The sequence below is a fragment of the Ovis aries genome, chromosome 5 (genome assembly GCF_016772045.2).
Source record: "Ovis aries strain OAR_USU_Benz2616 breed Rambouillet chromosome 5, ARS-UI_Ramb_v3.0, whole genome shotgun sequence".
NCBI lineage: Eukaryota > Metazoa > Chordata > Mammalia > Artiodactyla > Bovidae > Ovis > Ovis aries.
In genome coordinates this window covers 58,152,873-58,169,834 of record NC_056058.1, presented here as the reverse complement: position 1 = coordinate 58,169,834, position 16,962 = coordinate 58,152,873, and positions in this window count along the sequence as shown.

Here is a 16,962-nt window from a genome sequence, read left to right as displayed (position 1 = left end):
TAAGGTGGTGTATTTGATCATAAGTTTCAGTTCAGTTCATTTCAGTCGCTCAGTCGTGTCCGACTTTGTGACCCCATGAATAGCAGCACGCCAGGCCTCCCTGTCCATCACCAACTCCCAGAGTTCACTCAAACTCATGTCCGTAGAGTCAGTGATGCCATCCAGCCATTTCATCTGTCATCCCCTTCTCCTCCTGCCCCCAATCCCTCCCTGCATCAGAGTCTTCCAATGAGTCAACTCTTCACATGAGGTGGCCAAAGTACTGGAGTTTCAGCTTCAGCATCATTCCTTCCAAAGAACACCCAGGACTGATCTCCTTTAGAATGGACTGGTTGGATTTCCTTGCAGTCCAAGGGACTCTCAAGAGTCTTCTCCAACATCACAGTTCAAAAGCATCAATTCTTCAGTGCTCAGCTTTCTCTACAGTTATAATTTCACTTTTAATAATGGCTGTGTTTAACACCCAGCTTATCAAATCCTTAAAATTTAATAACTGGCTTTCAGGAGTGGGTTTGAGCCAGCTCTGGTATACCACTGACTCCAGCCTTGTTAAAGAAGATGAGAGGGCCCAGAGGTCTGGTGGATAAGGCAGTGCCTAGCACTGGAGATGACCTGGAGCAAGTAACTCCTGGGACCACCAGAAAAGGAAGACAAAGAGGAAAGAGACCTCTCTTGTTCAGGAAGAAAAGTAAATTCTCCTGGAACCCCCTTGCAGGTTTGAGAAATTCTTCACTCACTCCACCCATAAAGATAATATTTACTCCTTGATGTTTTGTGTCTTCATGGAACTTGTAGGATTAAAGCATGCCTAAAATAATATAGTCTGTGCTAGTTGCTTGGCTTTTCAAGTGAGCTTTGCAAAGTCAGTGGCCATGTCAGTTTGTCTGCCTCATCAGAGCATTGCCTGCAGGTGATTGCAAATGCTCACAAAAGACTACAGCAAGTTTTGATCTCCCTCTATTAGCACATTCCTTTTGACATGTGTTTAACATGGCAGACAGTTTGACCTCTGTCCTTTGGCACCGAGGATGCTTTGACTCCATGTTTATAACTAGCACCAAAATGGCTGAATTTTTGTCAAGAACATATTTTTCTTAATTAGTCTCATTAAGCCATTTTAATTTAAAAATCAATGTTCAATATAGTACAGTGAAACTATTTCTACTTTTTGTCATTTCTTATTTTATCAAAATCAATTTTATAGGAATTCACTCCTTTATGTGAATTTTTACAAGCAAGGCTTAATTATCAGTTGTGATTTATCTGTATCAAATGTAATTGTATCAAATTTTAGCTTCTTCCAGAGTGAATTTTCTACTGTGGCTTTACTTCTACTAAGTCCAGTTTTCCTGAAACACATTTGGTTGATCTGAACTTTGTCAGGACAATGTGATTCAATGTTTAGTCATTAATATATTTTGCTTTATGTAGTTTAGCTGTTGTTAGTTTTCTTTTGAACTAATTTTTTAAAACAGAACAATGAGATAGAAATTCCCAACTACCTTAGGCATCTATAGAGGTCAGGAGTGAAACTAGTAAAGACAGACTGGACCAGATATGAATGAAATGCCATGGGCTAAGTTTTCGTGAATAGCAGACAGGCAGATCAGTGGTAATTATCAATGACAAGAACTTTAGAGAAACAATGAAATGCCATTTTGCATTAAGCATGAAGCATGACAATTTTCTAAAACTACTCAAAGTTTGTGAGCTGTGCGTGTAATCCCCATTAAGGCTTCTTGACCCTGGCAGGCCCTTGATGCATGTTGAAAAGAATTGAGTTGAATGGGCATGATGTAGCCAAAGAGCCCAGGCTCTAGGTCAGGTGATCTGGGGTCTGAACCCAGCTCTGTCACTTCTTGCTGTGTGTACCTGGTCAGGTCCATTTTCATCTGGTGGTCTCAGTTTTATCGACTGTCAAAACATGGGTTGATCTCTCAAAGTTTTTAGATCTTCTTGGAAATCTGAAGAAATGTATGACATCTGTCTTCAGAATTACACACACCCTTATTTTGTGTATAACTTTAGAGAGTTTATATGCCCTTTAATGGCTGCTCAAGGATAATGAGTTAAGAACACCCAACCCAGATGATCTGTTAGGACCTGTCTGGCGTTGACATGCCAGTACCTAGGTAGGTGATATGTATGTACATCTGCCAGCTGATGCCTGAGAGCTGACACACACACTGTTTATGGCATAGAAATGGAGAAATCCTGAAAAGAAGCATCTGGAACCCTTAGTTTGCATGACTGGTTCATTAGTATTTTCATTAATAATACTAATGATTGAGAGCATAGGCCTATGGGTTGAGCTGCCTGGGTTAAAATCCCAGCTCTGTACAAGTGCCTTGGGCAAAACACTTACCTAGTCTGGGCCCTGGTTTCTGCATCTGTAACATGGGAATATTAATAGTACCAACTTCATATGGTTGTTGTATGAAAGTTAGATATTAAATTATTACTTCTTACTACCTCTTAAAGGAACCAATGCTCAGAGAATTTTACATCATAACATGTGGGTAATATTATAGTCCACAGGCTTCAGAGACCATCTAGTTCAACCCTTCATTTTACCAAAGGAGAATCAAAGGGAAGAGCTTTCTCCAAGGTCACTCAACTCACTGGAGTCTGTGTTGCTTTCTGAAACTACCCTTAGACACTGGGAAAAATGTCAACTCACATGATGTCATCGGCATGCCACTTTTCAAGGCAAGAGAAGGCCCGTCTTCTCGGACCAAATCCCATGTGTTTCTGTGATATATTTATTGAGTTCTCTGATGCCAGCTGTTTCTGCTTTGAGTGTAGAGTGATTCAGGGCAGGTTGGACATTTGAGGGTATGATTTCTACAAAAGCAATTTGTAAGAGCCTCTGATTCTACCTGGAAATTAGTCACCCCAATTCTAATAACAAGGCTGTTATGACCCTGGCTTTTGTGACTGGCCACCCCTCCCAGAGGAGGTATTTCAACTACCCATCTGCAACATCTCAGTTCAGTTCAGTTCAGTCACTCAGTCGTGTCCGACTCTTTGCGACCCCATGAATCGCAGCACGCCAGGCCTCCCTGTCCACCACCAACTCCCTGAGTTCACTCAGACTCATGTCCATCGAGTCCGTGATGCCATCCAGCCATCTCATCCTCTGTCGTCCCCTTCTCCTCCTGCCCCCAATCCCTCCCAGCATCAGAGTCTTTTCCAATGAATCAACTCTTCGCATGAGGTGATCAAAGTACTGGAGCTTCAGCTTCAGCATCATTCCTTCCAAAAGAAATCCCAGGGCTGATCTCCTCAGAATGGACTGGTTGGATCTCCTTGCAGTCCAAGGAACTCTCAAGAGTCTTTTTCCAACACCACAGTTCCAAAGTGTCAATTCTTCGGCCCTCAGCCTTCTTCACAGTCCAACTCTCACATCCATACATGACTACAGGAAAAACCATAGCCTTGACTAGATGGACCCTAGTCAGCAAAGCAATGTCTCTGCTTTTAAATATGCTATCTAGGTTGGTCATAACTCTATGGGTTGCTTAATATCACCACCACTCAAAGAACTGGAGCTTCTGGGGGAAACTTTTCTGACCTAATCACCTTAGTATATGACTCGAGGTAAAAACTAAGGTGGAAGCCCACCCAAGACATTTCTCAGTTCTACTGGGCACCCAACAATATAGGATGGTCCCTGAAGACTGGGGTTAACTTTGCTGTTGAGGAACTGTAGATTATAGAACTGGTAATGGCTTGTGTTGCTACTCTTTCAAAACAAGTGGACTCCTTCCTCAGAGCCCACCCATTAGCACATTACCCACCCATGAGTACTTCACTGCCCTGCTGATTTCAGCAGCTGGTAGGAGGTTGTGAGAAGAACACTGCCAGCCCCTAAGGGGTCCTGAGCAGGGCACCCAGGCTCCCCAAGTCTTGGAATCCTTGTCTGTATGGTATAACTGTTTTGAGAATTAAATATTAATAATAATTACAAATAACATTTTTGAACTTAACAATCACAGTATTATTATTAAGAGTATTAACCAAGGACTTCCCATTTGTCTTGCACTGTGTCATGTGCTTCACAGGAATGACCTCATTTAATCTTCAGAAACATCCTCTGGGGAGAGGTGTGTCCTGTTACCTATAGAGATGAGGAAGCAGGCTCACAGAGGTGAGATGAGCTGCCCAAAGCTGATGAAGGACAGACAGAGGGCTTGAATGCAGGGTAGTGTGACTCCAAGCTCTGAGCAGGTGTCCTTCATGCTCTCTCGCTGCCTCACTTGCTCTCTGCCATGTTCACTGTGTGTCAGGACTTGCAGCATCTTAAAAGCATTTATAATAAATACATTTATCCTCACACCAAATATAGTGTGTGGGTGTGAAAGCTCATAGAGAAGAAAGAGTTCTCTACACATGCTCGTTTTTACCTCATGTGAAGTTATCTGACTTCAACAGTGGATACCCCTGGTATTTTAAAGGGCCATAAAGGTTTTGGGGAGTTCAGAGGGGTTGGGGTCCTGAAAGGCCTATGGAAAGTGTTGACAGATGTTCAAAGAAACTGCTCTGGGTTTTAGGAAGGTAATCTTGTGTGAGACTTGGCTAGGACCTCAGTCTTGAAGTCGGACCAACTGTGCTGTGATACTTAGTAACACTGGGATCTTGCAGACATGACTTAACTTATTTGCATCTCAGTTTTCTCATTTGGAAAAGGGGATATTCTAGAGCAGGGCTTATAGGGTTGCTCTGAAGATTGAGAGAGATAGTGTATTTAAATAGCCTACAGCCTTGTGTGTAGAAAATATTCAATAACTAATAGGTATTATAAATTTTATTCTGTGTACTATATAGTAAATAACAACAGCTAATATTTACTGAGCATTTGCTATGTATCACTCATTGGGTTAAGTATTTGGCATGTATTGACTTATTCCATGTTCAAAACAGCTTTGAGGTTTCAGTTCAGTCACTCAGTCGTGTCTGACTCTTTGTGACCCCATGAATCGCAGCACGCCAGGCCTCCCTGTCCATCAGCAACTCCCGGAGTTCACTCAGACTCACGTCCATTGAGTCAGTGATGCCATCCAGCCATCTCATCCACTGTCATCCCCTTCTCCTCCTGCTCCCAAATCCCTCCCAGCATCAGGGTCTTTTCCAATGAGTCAACTCTTCACATGAGATGGCCAAAGTACTGGAGTTTCAGCTTCAGCATCATTCCCTCCAAAAAAATCCTAGGGCTGATCTCCTTCAGAATGGACTGGTTGGATCTCCTTGCAGTCCAAGGGACTCTCAAGAGTCTTCTCCAACACCACAGGTACTATTAATATCTCCATTTTACTGATGGGAAGCCAGGTCTTGGAGAATTTCAATAATTTGCCTAATATCTCACACTTCGTGAATCATAGGGGTGGGGTTTGCAGTGGACTGGTCTGACCTCAGGGCCCATGTGCTTTCCAGGCTGTCCTGATAACATTTACTCCTGACTTGGCTTCTTTGCAGTCTTGTCTCCAGGTAACTCTAATCATCCACTCAAGTCTCTTTTCAGTTAATTGACAATACAATGTAGTGTGTTTTTGTGTGTGTGTGTGTGTGTGTGTGTGTGTGTGTGTGTGTGTGTTGACAAAGGCCAGCTTATCTGGGAGGAGAAGTATGGACATTTACTCATGAGGAAACTGAGGCTCAGAGTCACACGTTTGCATTTCCAAAGAGGAACTAATGATTATCGTAATATAAATATACTGTATTTACTTATTTTTGAATATATTTTAAATGGCAATGCTATGGACCTAACAGAAGCAGAAGATATTAAGAAGAGGTGGCAAGAATACACAGAAGAACTATACAAAAAAGATCTTCATGACCTGGATAATCACGATGGTGTGATCACTCATCTAGAGCCAGACATCCTGGAATGTGAAGTCAAGTGGGCCTTAGAAAGCATCACTACGAACAAAGCTAGTGGAGGTGATGGAATTCCAGTTGAGCTCTTTCAAATCCTGAAAGATGATGCTGTGAAAGTGCTGCACTCAATATGCCAGCAAATTTGGAATACTCAGCAGTGGCCACAGGACTGGAAAAGGTCAGTTTTCATTCCAATCCCAAAGAAAGGCAATGCCAAAGAATGCTCAAACTACCGCACAATTGCACTCATCTTACATGCTAGTAAAGTAATGCTCAAAATTCTCCAAGCCAGGCTTCAGCAATACATGAACCATGAACTTCCTGATGTTCAAGCTGGTTTTAGAAAAGGCAGAAGAACCAGAGATCAAATGGCCAACATCCACTGGATCATGGAAAAAGCAAGAGAGTTCCAGAAAAACATCTATTTCTGCTTTATTGACTATGCCAAAGCCTTTGACTGTGTGGATCACAATAAACTGTGGAAAATTCTGAAAGAGATGGGAATACCAGACCACCTGACCTGCCTCTTGAGAAATCTGTATGCAGGTCAGGAAGCAACAGTTAGAACTGGACATGGAACAACAGACTGGTTCCAAATAGGAAAAGGAGTACATCAAGGCTGTATATTGTCACCCTGCTTAATTAACTTATATGCAGAGTACATCATGAGAAAGGCTGGGCTGGAAGAAACACAAGCTGGAATCAAGATTGCCGGGAGAAATATCAATAACCTCAGATATGCAGATGACACCACCCTTATGGCAGAAAGTGAAGAGGAGCTAAAAAGCCTCTTGATGAAAGTGAAAGAGGAGAGTGAAAAAGTTGGCTTAAAGCTCAACATTCAGAAAGCGAAGATCATGGCATCTGGTCCCATCACTTCATGGGAAATAGATGGGAAACAGTGGAAATAGTGTCAGACTTTATTTTTCTGGGCTCCAAAATCACTGCAGATGGTGACTACAGCCCTGAAATTAAAAGACGCTTACTCCTTGGAAGAAAAGTTATGATCAACCTAGATAGCATATTCAACAGCAGAGACATTACTTTGCCGACTAAGCTCCGTCTAGTCAAGGCTATGGTTTTTCCAGTAGTCATGTATGGATGTGAGAGTTGGACTGTGAAGAAGGCTGAGCACCGAAGAATTGATGCTTTGGAACTGTAGTGTTGGAGAAGACTCTTGAGAGTCCCTTGGACTGCAAGGAGATACAACCAGTCCATTCTGAAGGAGATCAGCCCTGGGATTTCTTTGGAAGGAATGATGCTGAAGCTGAAACTCCAGTACTTTGGCCACCTCATGTGAAGAGTTGACTCATTGGAAAAGACTCTGATGCAGGGAGGGATTGGGGGCAGGAGGAGAAGGGGACGACAGAGGATGAGATGGCTGGATGACATCACTGACTCAATGGATGTGAGTCTGAGTGAACTTCGGGAGTTGGCGATGGACAGGGAGGCTGCGATTCATGGGGTTGCAGAGTCGGACACGACTGAGTCACTGAACTGAACTGATCCTAGAGGGAAAGAGGACTGCAATTATGACTAGAGATAGGAATAAGAGAAAAAGAACAAGTAGAGCAACCCATCCCACCCCTGCACATTCTACCATGAAATCTCATCTGAGGCTGTCTCAGTTTCTCCAAGATGGTTTGGCTATGAAAGAATGCAGAGAAAATTGGTTTGAAGGGGCACAGATGGAATGAGAGGAAAGGTTGTTTGGGAACAACTCATGGAGGAAAAGCAGCCCCTACCCTTTCAACAGGCACACACACACAAAATGTGCACACATATATATCATTCCCTCCCCTCCAAGAACCCGTTCTTTTCTGTTGTATATCCCATTCTCTCCCCAGTGCATATGGACTGATCCATAGGAATGGTTCCTAAATGTCCTGGTTGCTATTCAGTGCATGCCAGCAACCTCTGAGTTCCCAATTATTGAATCTCCCTGAGTCCCTGTGATTGATTTTGTGTCCCTGCCCAAAGTCTTCTGAATGGATAATCCCCAATGTCCATGCACATGAAAGTGAAAGTGAAGTCACTCAGGCGTGTCCGACTCTTTGCAACCCCATGGGCTGTAGCCCACCAGGCTCCTCCACCTATGGAATTTTCCAGGCAAGAGTACTGGAGTGGGTTGCCATTTCCTTCTCCAGGGGATCTTCCTGACCCAGGGATCGAACCCTGGTCTCCCACATTGCAGGCAGACACTTTTACTGTCTGAGCCACCAGGGAAGCCCATGCACATGAAGGATGGGATAAAACTTAATAGGGAAACTACCAGTGCAATCTGGACAATACAGAACTCTGTCAATGACTGTACTAATATAAATAAGCAGTCTTAAATTGTCAGCACTTTGCAGTTTCCCAAACTTAGATTCAAATTCTCTCCTCAAGGTGATCCACAAGAATACATAGTTATTTTGGCCAAGCTATGGTTCCTGCATAATGATTCAATAATTGAGGTGTGATTTCTGGATGTGTGGGAATTCAGAGATGTTTCCAGCTATGTTTCTGTTGCTGGAGAGGTGGACCTAGGTTCATTGCTCAGAGTATTTAATATCTGTGAAATTTTAGCAAATCACTTAAGTTTTCTGAGCCATGGTTCTTTCAGTTGTAAAATGGAGATAATAAATAACAAACCTTTTATTTATAATAATAATAATAAACAACCTTGTATCACAAGGTTCTGAATTTGATGAGTAAATGCATCTAAAACATTTAGCACAGTGCCTGGAATACAAGAGCCATAACTAACAGCTCATAAGTGGAATTCAATGTCTCCAAAAGGAACCGAGAGAAATTTAAAGAAAATAAATTACAAAACAATGACAACATCAAATTCTTCCATGATCCAAGATACTTGTTTTTTGTATATTTGTGTGTGTTTCTATGAGTGTGTGTTAGAGGTTTTTCATTTCTGTCATGATTGGGTTCAGTAGGGCACAACTAGTCTAGATAAATCAGCATCCCAAATCCAAAAAAAAAAAGCAAAGCTAGTACCCTAGACAATGAGTCATGGGGATTATGCTTTTTGAAACATGAGAAGGAATATGTGACCTGACCTAGGGTTTCTGTGCTTGTCTTTGGTGTGAGATGCAGCTTGCAAGATGCAGATTTGACACAATGTTTCAACTTCCCCCCAATTCCTGTAATTTAATGGAAAGATTATTTGAAATCAGGATAATTTTGAAGAACATAATTATGAGAGCTATAGACCATAATTGCAGACATGTATTTGGAGCCAAATTTATAAAACTAGTTTTGTATTATAGTTTTAAAAACTCAACCTCATTGTTTTGCATTCAGTGCAAATCTTTTCAAATTCAATAGGAGAAAATCCTAACTTCAAAATTTGATTTAAAAGTATTTAAAATAAACTCAGCTATTTGTAAACTTCTGCTAGGAAGGGGCAGTGTGTGTGAAGTCGCTCAGTTGTGTCCAACTCTTTGCGACCCCATGGACTGTAGTCTACCGTGTTCCGCCATCCATGGGATTTTCCAGGCAAGAATACTGGAGTGGGTTGCCATTTCCTTCTCCAGGAGATCTTCCCTACCCCGGGATTGAAACCAGGTCTTCTGCATTGTAGGCAGACGCTTTACTGTTTGAGCCACCAGGGAAGCTCAGGAAGAGGCAGAGTCTTGCATAAATGAGCATAAATGACTTATGAGAGCAACTCAAGGTCATAGAAACTTGTAAAGGAATTTGAGGCAGTGTTCCAGTTACTTCTGGAGAAGCAAATGGCAACCCACTCCAGTATTTCTTGCCTGGAAAATTCCATGGACAGAGGAGCCTGGTGAGCTACAATCCATGTGGTCTCAAAGAATCAGATATGACTATTTGCACATGACATCCAGTTACTTATTGTTGTATCAAAACTTCGTGACTTTAGGCAACACCTTATTATTTCTCTTGGCCTGGTGGATTTACTAGGTTCAACCAGGAAGTTCTCTCTTGAGGAGTGTTACATAGTTGTAGTCAGATGGTGGCTGGGACTAGAGTAAACCAAAGACTCGACTGGGCTGGGCATCCATGATGGCTACCTCGTAAGCTAGGGGTAGATGCCAGCTGCTAGCTGGGAGCTCAGCTATGGCTGTGGTGTGCGTTCTTACAGCATGGTGGCTGGGATCCGAAAGAGAGCATTCCAGGAACTAGCTTTCCAGGAGTCTAAAGTGGGAACCACAAGACTTCTTATGACTTAGCTTTATACATTACACAGTGTTACTTCTGCTGCATCCTGTTGGTTGTACAGTTCAGTTCAGTCACTCAGTCGTGCCCGACTCTTTGCGACCCCATGAATCGCAGCACGCCAGGCCTCCCTGTCCATCACCATCTCCCGGAGTTCACTCAGACTCACGTCCATCGAATCCGTAATGCCATCCAGCCATCTCATCCTCTGTCATCCCCTTCTCCTCCTGCCCCCAATCCCTCCCAGCATCAGAGTCTTTTCCAATGAGTCAACTCTTTGCATGAGGTGGCCAGAGTACTGGAGCTTCAGCTTCAGCATCATTCCTTCCAAAGAAATTCCAGGGCTGATCTCCTTCAGAATGGACTGGTTGGATCTCCTTGCAGTCCAAGGGACTCTCAAGAGTCTTTTTCCAACACCACAGTTCAAAAGCATCAATTCTTCGGCACTCAGCCTTCTTCACAGTCCAACTCTCACATCCATACATGACTACAGGAAAAACCATAGCCTTGACTAGACGGAGCTTAGTCGGCAAAGTAATGTCTCTGCTTTTGAATATGCTACCTAGGTTGGTCATAACTTTTCTTCCAAGGAGTAAGCGTCTTTTAATTTCATGGCTGCAATCACCATATGCAGTGATTTTGGAGCCCCCCAAAATAAAATCTGACACTGTTTCCACTGTTTCCCCATCTATTTCCCATGAAGTGATGGGACTGGATGCCATGATCTTCGTTTTCTGAATGTTTGGTTGTACAGGTCTGGCTTAGATTTGGTAAGGGAGGGGACTACATGGTGGTATAAATACTGGGATGTGTGGTTCAATGGGGGACATCTTTGAAGATGAGATAGATCCTATGGGGGCTTTATGAGATCAGGTGGCATTCCCATCTAGGGGAGGATATTTGAAAATTACTTTCATTTCCATGGAAAAAAGAGAAAGGTGCTTTGTTGTCTGCTGTTCACAAAATCCTGTGGTTTCCTTGGAACTTCCACCATGGAGCTCCTAGCACACATGCACAGGTTTTTATTATCTAGTGAGGCTGGAATAAATCAACCTTATCTCTAAGAGATGCAGCAGTGATAATAAACAAATCACCTTTTCTGCCCCTATATGGGGCAGGCATGACTCTGCCCCTGGCCAGAGGCAGGTGCTACAGCAACCTCAGGCTTTTCTTTTGGGCATCCGGAGGAGTGGTGAAAGTAAGAGATGGGTTCACCTTCAAGTGCATTCTGTATAAAAACCTACTTGGTCCATAGAGTGGTTTTTAGATGAGGAAACCCATATGCTAAAGAACCTCAGTTTTCGGATGAGGTCTAGAATGAGGATGTGACTTGGTGACATTTATATACGAGTTAAGTGGTGTGGGAGTGACCAGAACTTTGTTCCAAGTTTTAATCTGATGATTCTCACTGAATCACTGCCTTCCTTGAAGGTTTCCCTTTGTTTCTGTACTGGTTCCTGGGAACCAGTTTTTTTTTTTTTTTTTTTTTTTTTTTTTTCCCCAGAGTTTGTATGTAGTGAGGCTCTCAGAAAAGTACCATAAGGTAGCTTGAGTAACCCAGTCGAATTCATGGGATTTATATGAAATGTGCCTGAGAACATGGATGTAAAGACCACACAGGTCTCTTCTGGAATGGTGCTGGGAGCTAGAGGCCAGGCTTATCTCTCCTTGAAAAAGCCATGGGAGGGTTTTGACTTGGGTAAATAACGCCACATTTTTTCATGCACTCAGTAAATAGTTATTAGATTTCTTCTATGAGCCTCATACCATTCCAGGTTCTAGAAATAGACCAGTGAAAAAACTCACAGAATCCCTGACCTCCAGAGAGAATATTCCTAAAAATTCTCAGTGGTAGCAAATGGAACCAATCTTTGTTCAGAACAAATAAGGTTGGCAATTATGTATTTCTTTCCTCCACATGGATGAGTTACAATGGTTAAAATTCTAATTAAATTTAGAAGCATTTGCTTTACACATTTCTTCTAAAAAGTTAGACTAATAAGATGACTGTGGAATGGATATAAAATTAAGAATTTTAAATGTGAGGACTAAGCACAATGAATTCCCATGAAAGAGATTAGTTACTGAGTTAATTCTTCACTTTTCCAAAAATCTTTTCATAAACAATAGCTCCCTGGCATGGAACTAGAGTTTTTGAAAACTCTGCCTCTCCTCAGAATTCTTGATATTACCTCATCTTGTTGCATTGTTAAATAATCTCAACCCTTTTGGGTGTAACTGATTTAACAAGTTAACACTTGATGCTGTTTAGACAATGTGTCCCTTACAGGAGCAAGATGGAGCAGGACTGGGCAATGATGGGATGGAATGGGATTTAGGCCCCTTGAGTCTGGTTCCCTGAGCAATTATCTTTCTCCCATTGGGCTTGTGATGCCTTCAAGTCACCCAAACAAATGACTTAAAAAGTTGTCAGAGAAGATATCTGTTATTTAGTCAAAACTATTGTGAGCATGAATGATTTGACTAATGTCTGTTTTTCTAATCATCATTCAACACAATTTTATTTAGGATTTACTGTGTGCCAGGTAATGTAGTTAATGGAGGTTCCTACCCTGGCAGAATTTAACTTCCACTGGGGCAGAGAGACAGTACAACAAATGGGTGAAGGTGGGAATTAATACCAGGTGAGAGTAAGACAAGGGATTGTGATAGGGAGCAACTTGGTGTTAGTATAAGCTGGGTGGCTATTCCATTGTGGTGGGGACTAGCTTAAAATTTCAGTTTGGTTCAGTCACTCAGTCGTATCCAGCTCTTTGCAACCCCATGGACTGCAGCACACCAGGCCTCCCTGTCCACCACCAACTCCTGGAGCTTACTCAAACTCATTGTCCACTGAGCCACTGATGCCATTCAGCCATCTCAGCCTCTGTCATCCCCTTCTCCTCCTGCCTTCAATCTTCCTCAGCATCAGGGTCTTTTCAAATGGGTCAGTTCTTTGCATCAGGTGGCCAAAGTATTGGAGTTTCAGCTTCAGCATCAGTCCTTCCAATGGCTATTCAGGATTTCCTTTAGGATGGACTGGTTGGATCTCCTTGCAGTCCAAAGGACTCTCAAGAGTCTTCTGCAATATCATAGATCAAAAGCATAAATTCTTCAGCTCTCAGCTTTCTTCATAGTCCAACTGTCATATTCATACATGACTACAGGAAAAATCATAGCCTTGACTAGATGGACCTTTGTTGGCAAAGTAATATCTCTGCTTTTTAATGTGCTGTCTAGTTTGGTCATAACTTTTCTTCCAAGGAGCAAGCATCTTTTCATTTCATGGCTACAGTCACCATCTGCAGTGATTTTGGAGCCCCCCAAAATAAAGTCTGTCACTGTTTCCATTGTTTCACCATCTATTTGCCATGAAGTGGTGGGACTGGATGACATGATCTTAGTTTTCTGAATGTTGAGTTTTAAGCCAACTTTTTCCACTCTCCTCTTTCACTTTCATCAAGAGGCTCTTTAGCTCTTCTTCACTTTCTGCCATAAGTGTGGTGTCATCTGTATATCTGAGGTAACAGATATATATCTGTATGTATATATGTATATCTGTAATGTATATCTGATATTTCTCCCGGCAATCTTGATTCCAGTTTGTGCTTCATCCAGCCCAGCATTTCTCATGATGTGCTCTTCATATAAGTTAAATAAGCAGGGTGACAATATGCAGCCTTGATGTACTCCATTCCTGATTTGGAATCAGTCTGTTGTTCCATGTCCAGTTCTAACTGTTGCTTCTTGACCTGCATACAGATTTCTCAGGAGGCAGGTAAGGTGGTGTGGTATTCCCATCTCTTTAAGAATTTTCGTTTGTTGTGATCCATACATGAAGTCATGTATGGATGTGACAGTTGGACTATGAAGAAAGCTGAGCACTGAAGAGTTGATGCTTTTGATCTGTGATATCGGAGAAGACTCTTGAGAGTCCTTTGGACTGCAAGGAGATCCAACCAGTCCATCCTAAAGGAAATCAGTCCTGAATATTCATTGGAAGGACTGATGCTGAAGCTGAAACTCCAATACTTTGGCTACCTGATATGAAGAACTGACTCATTTGAAAAGACCCTTATGCTGGGAAAGATTGAAGGCAGGAGGAAAAGGGGATGACAGGATAAGATGGTTGGATGGCATCACAGACTCAATGGACATGAGTTTGAGTAAACTCTGAGAGTTGGTGGTGGACAGGGAGGCCTGGTGTGCTGCAGTCTATGGGGTCTCAAAGAGTAGGACATGACTGAGAGACTGAACTGAACTGAGTGCAGCACTTTCACAGCATCACCTTTTAGGACACAACCTAAAATATGGTTGTGTTTAATTGCTGTTCAAACCAGTCTTGAGAAGACAGTTGGGCAGAATAATGAGAGAATTGGACATTGGGTCAGAAATTTCTGAATTCTCTAACTAGTTTGCAACTAGTAACTTTGTGTGATCTCAGCTTTTTTGGGCCTCCATTTCTTCACTATCATTAAGAGCTAGGACTTGGTGGAAGATCTCGAAGGTTCTTTTAATTCTAACCTTCGAAAATCACATTATCTGGGCTAACATTTAATAATCATATGGTCCATGCTTTTGGTTTTAAGCCTACCTGGGTTTGGTAAGATTGCCCATAGAAAGCAAAACACTAGCAATGTCTGTTTTTTTTTAAAATTAATGTTGAGTATTTAACTGTTTTTTGATTCCAGAATTCTTTCCCATACGTTTTTCTCTTGATCCTCACAAAAACCCTTTAGAGGTGAAGAAGCAAGCTTAAAGCAGCTACAGAACATGTGCAATTTCACATGGGCAGTAAACATGGGGTCTATTGAACAGGGCCTGAAAGAGAGACAGTCTATCATGATTGGGTCAAAACAGCCCTACTCAAATAGCAAGATTTGTTTCTTGCCTTTAAGGCTGAATAATATTCCACTGTGTGTTTATATATGTACAATCTCACACTTTCTCTCTCTATTCAGTTGATGATGGACACTTAGGTTGTCGCTATACCTTGGCTATTGGGATTAATGCTGCAATGAGCAATAAAGAATATCCTGCCATTGTCACAACATGGATGAACCTTGAGGGTGTTATGCTAAGTGAGATAATTCAGACTCAGAAAGACAAATACTACATGATATCACTCATGTGTGCAATCTAGAAAAATCAAACTCTTAGAGGCAGAGAGAATATAGTTACCAGGGGACTGGAAGTATGGGGAATGGAGGAATGTTTGTTAAAGTTTCATATATGCAGGATGGGTAAGTGCTGGTAATCTAATGTATAGCTTGGTGACTATAGTTAACAGTGCTGTATTGTATACTTGGAAGTTGCTAAGAGTGTAAATCTTAATTGTCACTCCCTTCGCTGCACACACACATACAAAGAAAATTATGTAAGGTGATGGATATGTTAATTAGCTTGACTGCGGTAAACAGTTCACAGTGTGTATATGTATAATAATCATATTGCACAAAATTGTACATACAATTTTTGTCAGTCATACCTCAAGAAATCTAAAAAAAGAAAAAAACCCAGCCCTACTCAAAAATGTTGAAGCAGTGAACTTTAATTTCCTTTCAAATCTCACAGTTCTACATTTGTGTCTTTTTAAAAAATCACACTTGAGCTAGGGCTCTTGAGTCTTATGTCACAAAAATAATTGAGTGATATAAGGACACAAAGTCCCCTAAGGCTTAGTGGAGATATGCTGATATAACTAAACCTATATAAAATGATATTCAACTTATTTATGAATGAAGGTGACTACATTGCTGCAGGGAATGCAAAATGAAACAGTCACTGTGGAAAATGCTTTGACAGTTTCTTATAAGTTAAACATACACTCAAGCCGCACTTGTCCTCCTAGGTGTTTGTACTAGAGAAACAAAAACTTGTGAAGACAAAAACATGTAAAAAAAATGTTTACAGTGGCTTTATTCATAGTTGCCAAAACAGGAACACCCAAATGTCCTTTCCCTGGTTGAATGGATAAACAAACTATAGTACATACACACAATGTAGTACTACTCAGTAATAAAGAGGAGCAGATTCCTGATAGATGCAACAACTTGGATGGATCTCACATGCATCATGCCAGTTAAAGTGAGTCAGATTTCAAAGGTTACTTACTGTGTGATTCCCCTGTCATGGCATTCTGGGAAACTCTAAGTTCAGAAAACAGATTTATGGTTGCAGGTGCTAAGACTGGGGCCAGGGACCAGTTATCAAGGGACACAAGGGAATTGCTTGAAGTGATGAGACTGTTTTGTATCTTTTTTAAAAAAAATTATTTACTATTATTATTTTTTTACTTTACAATATTGTATTGGTTTTGCCATACATCAACATGAATCTGCCATGGGTGTACATGTGTTCCCAATCCTGAGCCCCCCACCCACTTCCCTCCCCATACCATCCCTCTGAGTCATCCCAGTGCACCAGCCCCAAGCATCCTGTATCCTGCATCGAACCTAGACTGGCGATTCGTTTCTTATATGATTGGGGTAGTGATAGTGCAATGGAATGCATTTGTCCAAATTCATAGAACTCTGTAACTAAAAAGGATGAATTTGATTGTATGTAAATTATGCCTTAAAAGCCTGAATGCCTCAGAAAAGTAGAAGTATGTACCTGTGTGCTTTGATTTTTAAAATGCTTTGAGTGAATAGCTTTCTGTCAGAAAAACACCCCATTCTTATGCAGCAGTCTATTTTTTGAGGATGTCAAACGGGGTCAGAATTAATAAAATTTCCAACAAGAAGCATCTCAGTTAAACATATCAGCTTGCTCAAATTCGGGAAACCATGAAAGCCAGTTTAGAAATAATCAATGAATAACCTTTCATTGCTTCAGTCTCCAGGACTCACTTCTTATCTTCTGTTTTTGTAAACTTTTAAAATGCTACCTCTGTTATCCATTATG